The sequence below is a fragment of the Cucumis sativus genome, unplaced genomic scaffold (assembly GCF_000004075.3).
Source record: "Cucumis sativus cultivar 9930 unplaced genomic scaffold, Cucumber_9930_V3 scaffold83, whole genome shotgun sequence".
NCBI lineage: Eukaryota > Viridiplantae > Streptophyta > Magnoliopsida > Cucurbitales > Cucurbitaceae > Cucumis > Cucumis sativus.
In genome coordinates this window covers 23192-34127 of record NW_022279574.1, presented here as the reverse complement: position 1 = coordinate 34127, position 10936 = coordinate 23192, and positions in this window count along the sequence as shown.

The following is a 10936-nucleotide window of genomic DNA, read 5'->3' as shown; positions in this document are numbered from 1 at the left end:
GTCTAACAATTATTTTCAATTTCTAATACTTTCATCTATTGCCAAAGTTGGAAACAAATGTTCACAATTATTTTTATCTTATTAAATGAAATTTCACATTTCTTAAAAATTTTGGATTATAATTATTTGAAAAAAAAATATTTTTTTTTGCTTTATCATTACTGAAAATTTTATCTCAGTTTTTGCAGTAAAATTTGATTTTTTTAGTCTAAATTTTAAAAACAAAATATTTGTTTTAATTATAAAGAAATTGTTTTGGGTTTTAAATGGGCTTTATCACAAATAATTCAAATATATTTTAAATGGGCTTTTCTTCACTAACTCTAAACCCTAAACCTTTTAAATAATGGGTTTAGTTATAAAGAAGTAGCCGGATTTCTAATCAAAATTGGTTACTTAATGGCTTTTAGTTATAAATAATGGCTTAGTTATAAATAATGGCTTTTCTAATACTTTCTTCACTACTTAAGTAAAATGGGTTTAGTTATAAATAATGGCTTTTCTTCACTAATCCGGCTACTTCTTTATAACTAAACCTTTTAAATGGGTTTTGGGTTTTAAATTTGTTTTAGTTATAAACCTGTTCCCTCATCTCCCCTTCTCTCTCACGTTTCAAATTTCTCTAACGGCTCTCTCTCTACTTTCTCCTCGTCTCCCCTTCTCTTATCTTCTTCGTCTTCCTCAAAATCGTCGATTCATGGCCATCTTCTTCTCCTAGCCCTAACAGCGTCGGATTTCTCAACTGTCGATCTACGTGACAATCAAAATTGCAATCAAAATCGCTGGATTTCTAATACTTTCTCAACTGTCGATTCACGACCGTCATCTTCTTCTCATGTCTGCTTGACAAAGCCTTTTCGGTCTACCAATAAAGGAAAAAGGATTGTTGGTGACACGAAAGCTGTGCTGGACGCTCTTTTTCCTATTCCACTGCGCGTCGTGGTCTTTCCCTTGCTGGTTGGATGACTACAATGGACGAAGAGCACAACTACTTCCAGTCTCTGGTCCATAAGTACCCAAGGAAGGTAAATTTCAGCGGAGAAAGTCGAGAGCTCCTTAGTTGATCACAAATCCTTCCAAATTCTTTGTTCGTAGAATAATTTGAAATCCTACCAATATGGATCCATGCTGTCTTTTATATCCATAAGATACCAATTAGATTGTGTTAATTATTGTTTATAAGAAAATATTTGTGTGCAGAGTTGCACTGGGTAAATCTTAATGGCTGGCAGAATATTGGTTCGGGATATATTACTCTCAACACAAAGTATTTTTTATCAGTTTACTCAACATGGGGTATTTGTTATTCCTATGCTTTATCCTTATCCCATCTTTCTCCGCTGTAGTCTTCATAGGATGGATTTATGTGGTGTAAATTTATTCATTTAGTTTGTTTGATTTATGGTTGCATTTAGGGAGAAGGTAAATTACATAAGCCGAAGTAGTTATGGAAAACAAAACCTGACCCCCGCCTAGTAGGTACTTAGAGTTCTTCACCCAGCATGGCAGCCGATAGAGAGGGAGAGAGAAAAAAAAGAGGGAGCCAAGCCAACCGCTTAGGTCATGTAAAATGTGCGCCGAGATCCCCCGGTTTCAGAGTTTTCGTGGGGATCCTCTCCACTTGTCTTGCCTAAGCAAAACCCGACCCCGCCTAGTAGGTCCTTAAAGTTCTTCACCCAGCATGGCAGTGTGCAGAGAGGGAGAGAGAAAAAAAAAGAGGGAGCCAAGCTAGCCGGTTAAGTCAAGTAAAATGCGCGTCGAGATCCCCCGGTTTCAGAGTTTTCGTGGGGATCCTTTCCGCTTTTCTTGCCTAAGCAAACTCCGACCCCGCCTAGTAGGTTCTTAGAGTTCTTCACCCAGCATGGCAGTCTGTAGAGAGGGAGAGAGAAAAAAAAGAGGGAGTCAAGCCAGCCGCTTTGGTCAAGTAAAATTTGCGTCGAGATCCCCCGGTTTTATAGTTTTCGTGGGGATCCTCTCCGCTTTTCTTGCTTATGCAAAACCCGACCTCCGCCTAGTAGGTCCTTACACTTAGAGCTTTTAATGCTTAGGGCTCAGGCTTTTATTGCTTAGGGTTTGGGGCTTTTAGGGCTTTTAGGTCTTTTAGGGCTTTTAAAGCGTTAAGGGCTCACGGTTTAGGCTTTTAGGGCTTTTAGGGCGTTTAGTGCTTAGGACTTTTAGGGCTTTTAGGGCTTTTAGGGCGTTTAGTGCTTAGGACTTTTAGGGCTTTTAGGGCTTTTAGGGCTTAGGGCTTGGGCTTGGGCTTTTAAGGCTTAGGGCTTTTGGCATAGGGCTTAGGGCATAGGGCATGGGCTTTTAGGGCTTGGGCTTTTAGAGTTCTAGGGCTTTTTGGGTTTTTAGGGCGCTTAGGGCTTTTATGTTTCAGGGCTTAGGGCTTTTAGGTTTTAGGCCTCAGGCCTCAGTGCTTGGGCTTTTAGGGCTCGGGCTTTGGGCTTTTAGGACTTTTAGGGCGTTTAGGGTTTTTAGGGTTTAGGGCTTAGGGCTTGAGCTTTTAGGACTTTTAGGGCTTTTAGGGCTTTTAGGTTTTAGGGCTTGGGCTTTGGGCTTTTAAGGCTTAGGCCTTTTAGGGCTTGGGCTTATGGCTTTTAGGGCGCTTAGGGCTTTTAGGGCGCTTAGGGCTTAGGGCTTTTAGGGCTTTTAGGGTTTAGGGTTTAGGGTTTAGCTCTTAGGGACACTAGAGCTAAAATACATTATTTTTCTCTAGCTGAAGTGTTCTATTTTATTTTAAAGAAAAAATGGTATTTAAAGCTTGAAGATTTATATTTTAGGCTAACTTAAACAAATCTTAAGTCTAGATAAAACATCCGAGTATAACCATTATACAGGATTTTAACCTATGATGTCTAGGTGATAAACCATTTTTATTACCTTACACCTCTCACGAATGCTCATAAAACTAGGTTAACTAGGCTCAAGAACTGATTACGATCTCCAAGTAGGAGATGTTCCATAAACTGTCAACTTAAGAACCTCCAACCTTACTCATCTTATCTGACTTGTTTACAAGATCGAACCAGGTGAGCCTCTTGTAACCAGTTTTACAAGATATCGACCTATTTCTATGAAAAATTGGAAGATATGTTTAACCTAAGTGAGCATGCATTTAATCTTTGTTATTGATTTTAAAAGTCTAATTTATTTTATAACACTTATAAAAACAATCAATTAATATGGATTTTAATTTATTTAACTTTTAATTAAATCATATTTAATTAAATTAAATCAAACAATAATTAATTAATTTGATTATATCATATTTAATCAAGAATAACTTAATTAATTAATCATATTAATCAATTAACATGCATACAATACAATATAACCATTATATCATACTTTTAATGCATGAACATGTTAACCTATGGTGGGATTTTAAATCAATATGACATTCAAAATGCACATACAAATTTAAAGTAATTAAATCATAGATCACATGCATAAATTAAAAAAAAAACACCCTAAAATGGACTGATTTTTGGCTCCTAAATTAGGCTAAGTACTAAATTATTACATAATTAATTTGGTGTAGTACAGAACCACTCCCAAAAAACTTCGAACTGGCTGAAAAACAAACAGAAACAGCTTGAACCGGCTAAAAAACCAAATTTATTGGGCTTGAACCGACCCAATTAACCAAACAAGCCCAGGCGCTCACGGGTCGGGCGCAAGCGGGCACGCGGGCGCAAGCTGCTGGCGGGTCGCGAGGCGGGTCATGACCGGGTTTTCGGGTCTGTGACATTCTTTTCTTCATTTTTTTTCAATTCCCTCACCCGGTTGAACCAATTACAGCCTAACTTCAACTCTAATGACTATTTTTTTAAAAAAAAATTACAAACACTTTGCAACAATAAAAATAAGCCATTAACAAGGCTAATTACAATAATTAGAACAAAAACACTTAATCTAGAGCCAAAATCATAATATATCCATTTTAGTTCAAACCAAAATTTATCTAATAAATATGAACCCACCACATGCAATTGGGTAAAATTGAAGCATGCTCTGATACCACATGATAGAACTAAGACATGCACAGCGGAAAAAGAATCAAATTTCTACCCTAAATGCCACAATTAACAAGTAACCCTAAACTAATCAAATTAGGGCTTTAGAAAATATTACCTTTGAAGCTTTCAAAAAACTTTGATACCTCCTTATCAATTCAAACCGAGACCACCACTAATGCTCAACTACTATCCTCTGGACAAAGAACTGGGTTGTGGGACCCAATTTGATGTAGAAAGTAATGGAGATAAAAGGAAATTGGAAGGTAGAAGTATTTTTTTTCTTGGTTGAGATTTTGGAGTATATTAAAAAAGGCAAAAGTTTTCAACCATTTGAAAACACCCCTATTTATAACCTAATTACATGCAAAAATGCATGTAATTCAATTTGCCAAATCTCAACACCTAATGTTCCACTAACAATTAGTGGAACTTAGTGGGCTAGGTGTCTATATCTCATATAGCCACATATCCCACTAAGAGTTAGTGGGATTATCCAACAAAATGTTGGATTTTCCCACTAACTTAGTCCAAGGGTAAAATGGTCATTAGATATTTTTAGTCAAAAGTCAAACTTTGACTTTTCTAAGTCAAAAGTCAATATTTTGACTTTTTACCATTTTGTCCGTCTTGACTAATTCCAACCTCCCGAGCATGAATCCGCATTCATTTTTCCAAAATTCAAATCACATTTGAATATATGGCCGGTCAAAGTTTGACTTTTCAAAGTCAAAAGTCAACATTTTGACTTTTTACTATTTTTTGACCAATTCTATCAATTCCGAGCTTCTTAGTATGGATCTGCATTCATACTTATAGTATGTAAAACATAAAGCTCTATTTCTAATTAGAAGACTGACGACTATATCACTATATTTGTCGATTTTTCTTTCTTCTCCCAATTCGAACGATTCGACTTATTTCATCACACTGTTCTAAGTTTAATCCATATGAGCTAGCAGGGGAACCTAATGGACCTATAGTTCATGGGCTCCAACGATTCAAGATTAACTAGCTAAACTCTTTTAGACCGAGTTAATCAACATTCGTTAACTAACGGGTCATTCTACTAAAGTCCCGTAGTTGCACTCCCCTCACTATAGATATATTTGTGTCCATTTGATAAAACCATAATCAATAAGTTAATCCTTCACAGGTTGCTCGTAACCTTGGCTGGGTCAAAATATCGTTTTACCCCTCAGATTACATCTTGCTCCTTAAGTCCTACTAATCCACTATTGAACAATTAGTTTAAGGTTCAACCTATAAACTTAATCCCTTTCGGGCCAATGAGAGGGTGGGGCCCCTTGTTCAAGACTTGGATTCAGTGCTTAAGAAAACAACCTATCTATTAACCCTAAAGCGGGTAGGGCTGAATTCCATCTTGTACCCTATGTTCCCAGCTATCCACCCGATCTTACCCCTGAAATGAGAGGCTTATTGGGCCAACGCTGATGAGCTGCCCTCACCTATGCAGATCTAAGGATAATCTCGTGTGAACACGAGTTCATAGTTAACTCAGGATTAAGATTAAATTACCTAGGTCATCAATAATCGAGATACTCAGTTTTAAACAGTAAACGTTGTTATAACGTAAAAAAGACTAATTCATGGTTCAGTCTTATGTAAACACTTTACATAGGATGCCCCTACTTTAGTGTCTCTACATAAACGATTCAGGATCACCTCGTTTGTACTACAAAGTGGGCCGCATCCATAGTTTCTCTAAATAAGGCGCCCAACCTTTATTCATATACTATAGACTATTTAGGCTATATATACTCGAACTTGATCCACGTTTATGTTTACACATAAAGTTCAAGTTTATTCAAAAAATAACCTTGGAACTTGATTTATTGGATTTAGGATTATAATTATTAATTTCTCAATAACAACTTTATTGAAACAGAATATGATTACAAACTACGAGTTTTATGACAAAAAATTTCAACACTTAGGGCTTTTAGGGCTTTTAGGGCTTAGGTCTTTTAGGGCTTTTAGGGCTTTTCCTGCTTTTACGACATTTACGGCTTAGCGCTTAGGGGTTAGGGCTTTTAGGGGTTAGGGCTTAGGGCTTTTAGGACTAAGGGGTTAGGGCTTAGGGATTTTATTGTTTAGGGCTTGGGCTTTTATCGCTTAGTGCTTTTATTGCTTAAGGCTTGGGGTTTTATTGCTTAGGGCTTTTAGGGCTTTTAGGCTTAGGGCTTTTAGGGCTTAGGGCTTTGAGGGCTTAGGGCTTAGGGCAGTGTTCCGAATCCTATAATACAACCCTCCGAAGGGAACGTCGCTCCAAGGCAGACAAGTAGGCATATTATAGAAATCTCACAGTGCAACCTAATGGAAGAGACCGTGTGATGTGCTGCCACATATCCCTCACCCACTTACTATGAACTACATCCCCTATTCACCTTGATTTTGATCCATGCAAACACTCTCCGAAGGGGGTCCGCTCCTATGCACGGCACAAAGCCCTGCATGGACCTCACGGTGTGAACTCTTAGGGAGGGGTTAGAGGTTAGGGGTTGGAAGGTTTGAGGGGTTGGGGGTTTGGTGTTTGAGAGATGGGAGGTTGAAAGGTTTGGGGTTTAGGTTTAGGGGTTTTGGTTTCGAGGTTCAAACTTTTCGAGGTTTTGAGGTTTGTGGTTTTGGGGTTATAGGTTTCGAGGTTCGAGGTTTGAGGTTCAAGGTTCGAGTTTCGGGGTTCGCGATTAAGGGTTTGGGGTTAGGGGTTAAGGGTACTTTTGGGTTTCGTGTTTAGGATTTTGGGTTTGGATTTCAGAATTGGGGATTGGGGTTTGTGGGTTGGTGTACTTTGGGGTTAAAGTTTAGGATTTATGGTTTACGATTTTAGGGGTTTAGGGGTTTAGGGTTTAGGGTGCATGAATCGGTTCGGAGTTCGTGATTTCAAGATTTAGGGTGGAGCGTTTGGGGTTTCATAGTTTAAGGTTTAGGTTAGATTTTGGGTTTGAGGGTTCGGTTAGGGGTTTTAGGTTTCGAGGTTTAGACTTTTCGAGGTTTCGAGGTTTGTGGTTTTGGGGTTTCAAGTTTCGTGTTCATGGTTCGAGGTACGGGGTTTGGGGTTAAGGGTACTTTAAGGTTTAGTGTTTAAGATTTTAGGGTTCGGGTTTCGAGATTAAGGATTGGTGTTTTGGGTTCAGGGTTCGTGGTTTGCGGTACTTTAGGGTTTAGGGTTTAGGGTAGAGTTCTAGGGCTGTGTGTACTTAGATTCCGAGACGATGACCAATATTAATCAAAGTTTTATACCCAAAATGCATGTAATTCGAACCATAATAAGAAACTCCAAATTTCAAACCAATCCATAATACAAAGTGCTTAAATATTCCCTAAATAATAGAAATTGTTATCTCCACCAATAAAGTTTGAAGTTAGGATTACAGGTTTCAGATTTCAAGTTTTGAGGTTCTATGGTTTTGGGGTTTTGGGGTTGGGAGTTCGGAGGTTTGGAGGTTTGGAGGTTTGGGGGTTTGGACGTTAAGGGTTGGATGGTTTTGGAGGTTGGGGGTTTGGAGGTTTCGGGGTTGGGATGTTTGGGGGTTGAGGGTTGGAAGGTTTGGTTGTTGGGTTTAGGTGTTTTGGTTTTCCAGCTTTAGACTTTTCGAGGTTTCGAGGTTTGTGGTTTTGGGGTTTCAAGTTTCGAGCTTTGGGTTCGTGGTTTGAGGTTCGAGGTTCGAGATTCGGGGTTCGAGGTTCGAAGTTAGGTGCTTTAGGGTTTAGTATTTAGGATTTTGGGTTCGGGTTTTGAGATTGGGGTTTCGAGTTTCATGTTTCGGGGTTTTGGGATTTTGAGGTTGGGTGTTTAGAGGTTTGGAGGTTGGAAGGTTGGAAGGTTGGAAGGTTTGAGGGGTTGGGTTTAGTGGTTTCAAGGTTTTAGGGTTTGGGGGTTTGGAAGTTTGGGAGTTGGGGGTTGGAAGGTTTTGCGGTTGAGTTTTGGGGTTTTGGGTTTCGAGGTTTCAAGGTTTATGGTTTTCGGGTTTTCGGGTTTTCGATTTCGAGTTTAGGGTTCGAGGTTCAAGGTTCGAGGTACAGGGTTCAGAATTCGGGATTTGAAGTTAAGGGTACTTTAGGGTTTAGTGTTTAGGATTTTGGGTTTGGATTTCAGGATAAGGATTTGGGGTTCGGAGTTCGTGGTTTGGGGTACTTTGGGGTTTATGAATTAGGGGTTAAAGTTTAGGATTTATGGTTTATGGTTTTAGGTATTTGAGGGTCTAAGGTTTAAGGTTTCAGGTGCAGGATCGGTTCGGGGTTCGTGATTTCAGGATTCGGGGTGTGGCGTTTGGGATTTCAGGGTTTAAGGTTTAGGATTTAGGTTAGAGTTATAGGGTTGTGTGTTATTAGATTTTGAGACGATGACCAATATTAATCAAAGTTTGATACCCATAATAAGAAGCTCAATTTTTCTTACCAATTCATAATACAAAATGAATAGATATTCCTTAAATAATAGAAATTGTTATCTCCACCAGCAAAGTTTGAAGTTGGGATTACATGTATCGAATTTCGAGTTTCAGGGTTTTGGGGTTTTGGGGTTGGGGGTTGGGTTTAGGGGTTAGGGGTTGGAAGTTTGAGGGGTTGGGGGTTGGGTTTCGAGGTTTAGACTTTTTGAGGTTTCGACGTTTTGGGGTTTTTGGGATTAGGGGTTGGGGGTTGGGGGTTTGGTGTTTGGGGATGGATTAGGGGTTTCGAGGTTTTAGGGTTTGGGGATTTGGAAGTTTGGGGGTTGAGGGTTGGAAGGTTTGGCGGTTGAGGGTTGGAAGGTTTGAGGGTTGGGTTTAAGGGTTTTGGGTTTCGAGGTTTAGACTCTTCGAGGTTTTGGGGTTTGGGGGTTGGGGTTTTGGAGGTTTAGGGGTTAGGGGTTGGAAGGTTTGAGGGGTTAAGGGTTGGGTTTCGAGGTTTAGACTTTTCGAGGTTTCGACGTTTTGGGGTTTTGAGGGTTAGGGGTTTTGAGGTTTGGGGGATGGGAGGTTGGAAGGTTTGGGGTTTGGGTTTAGGGGTTTTGGTTTCGAGGTTCAAACTTTTCGAGGTTTTGAGGTTTGTGGTTTTGGGGTTATAGGTTTCGAAGTTCGAGGTTCGAGTTTCAGAGTTCGGGGTTCAGGATTTGGGGTTAGGGGTTAAGTGTTAAGGGTACTTTAGGGTTTAGTGTTTAGTATTTTGGGTTTGGATTTCGGGATTGGGGATTGGGGTTTGGGGTTTGTGAGTTGGGGTATACGGTTTACGGGTTAAAGTTTAAGATTTATGGTTTACGGTTTTAGGGGTTCACGGTTTAGGGGTTAAAGTTTAAGATATATGGTTTACGGTTTTAGAGGTTCAGGGGTTTAGGGTTTAGGGTGCATGGATCGGTTCGGAGTTCGGGATTTCAAGATTCGGGATGGAGCGTTTGGGGTTTCATAGTCTAAGGTTTAGGTTAGAGTTCTAGGGTTGTGTGTTATTAGATTCTGAGACGATGACCAATATTAATCAAAGTTTAATACCCAAAATGCATGTAATTCGAATCATAATAAGAAACTCAAAAATTTCAAACAAATCCATAATACAAAATGCATAGATATTCCCTGACTAATAGAAATTGTTATCTCCACCAACAAATTTTGAAGTTAGGGGTTTTCGATTTAGGATTTTAGGGTTCTGGTTTCGAGATTGGGGTTTTCGGTTTGGGGTTCAGGGTTCGTGGTTTGGGGTACTTTAGGATTTATGGTTTAGGGGTTAAAGTTTAGGATTTATGGTTTACGGCTTTAGGTTTTTAGGGGTTTAAGGTTTAGTGTTTTAGGTTTCAGGGTTTAGGGTGCATGGATCGATTTGGGGTTCGTGATTTCAGGTTTCTGGGTAGACCGTTTGAGGTTTCAGGGTTTAGGGTGCATGGATCGGTTTGGGGTTCGTGATTTTAGGTTTCTGGGTAGACCGTTTGAGGTTTCAAGTTTTAGGTTTCGGGGTTTTGGGGTTTTTGGGTTTTTGGGTTTGGGGGTTGGGTTAGGGGTTTTAGGTTTTGAGGTTTAGACTTTTTGAGGTTTCGAGGTTTGTGGTTTTGGGGTTTCAGGTTTCGTGTTTGGGGTTCAAGGTTCAGGGTTAGGGGTTCGAGGACTACAGAGGATTGAGGCTAACCACCAATCAGGATGAAAAATGAAAACAAATTATATTATAAACATTGTTAAATCTAATCCATGATAAAATAATAAAAGTTTGAAAAAGTAGCACCAATCAACAAATAAAAACAACAAAATTTTGTGGGAAATTGTCTGTATGGCCAAAACAATAGTCCAAAAGTTCTTCAGTGCTAAAAGGAAAGAGAATAAAGAAGATAATAAACATTAAACTGGAGAGTATCATTTCCTAAACCATTCAACGTGTAGCTATTAGAGTGACACACCGGTAAAAGTATAAATAAAATTGAAAACTAAGAGTGCTTAGTTTTACCTTGACCGTGCAAATGGTCTATCTTTCTCGAGTTCTAACTCCATAAGTTCAGCTTCTACTTTTCGGTTTTTAGCTAAGCCCATGCCCCATTCCAACTTTATCTCCTGTGACCGGAGACCAGCATCACAAGCAGCCACAGTGAGATTTGATAAAAGCATTGATAAGAACTATAACTCCTGAGAAGTACATAGTTTAAAGTGTAATTTTAATTTAAATCATAGCTCTTTAATACCACCCTAAGACTTCAATACTATACTTTAATTCAACCAACCACTAATAAATATAGAACAAGAAATTGGAACAAGTCTGGATTATTAATATCACAAAGCCTAAATATTAGAATTATCAATATGAAAAAAGATGAAACAAGTCTAAATTCAAGATAGATAGGTTTTAGAAGCTTTAAGTTGGTATCTTTTCAACATAGTCAACAAAACATGAAGCATACCTAAAGAAAGAGAAAGTCTCATGCTATTAAATTAATT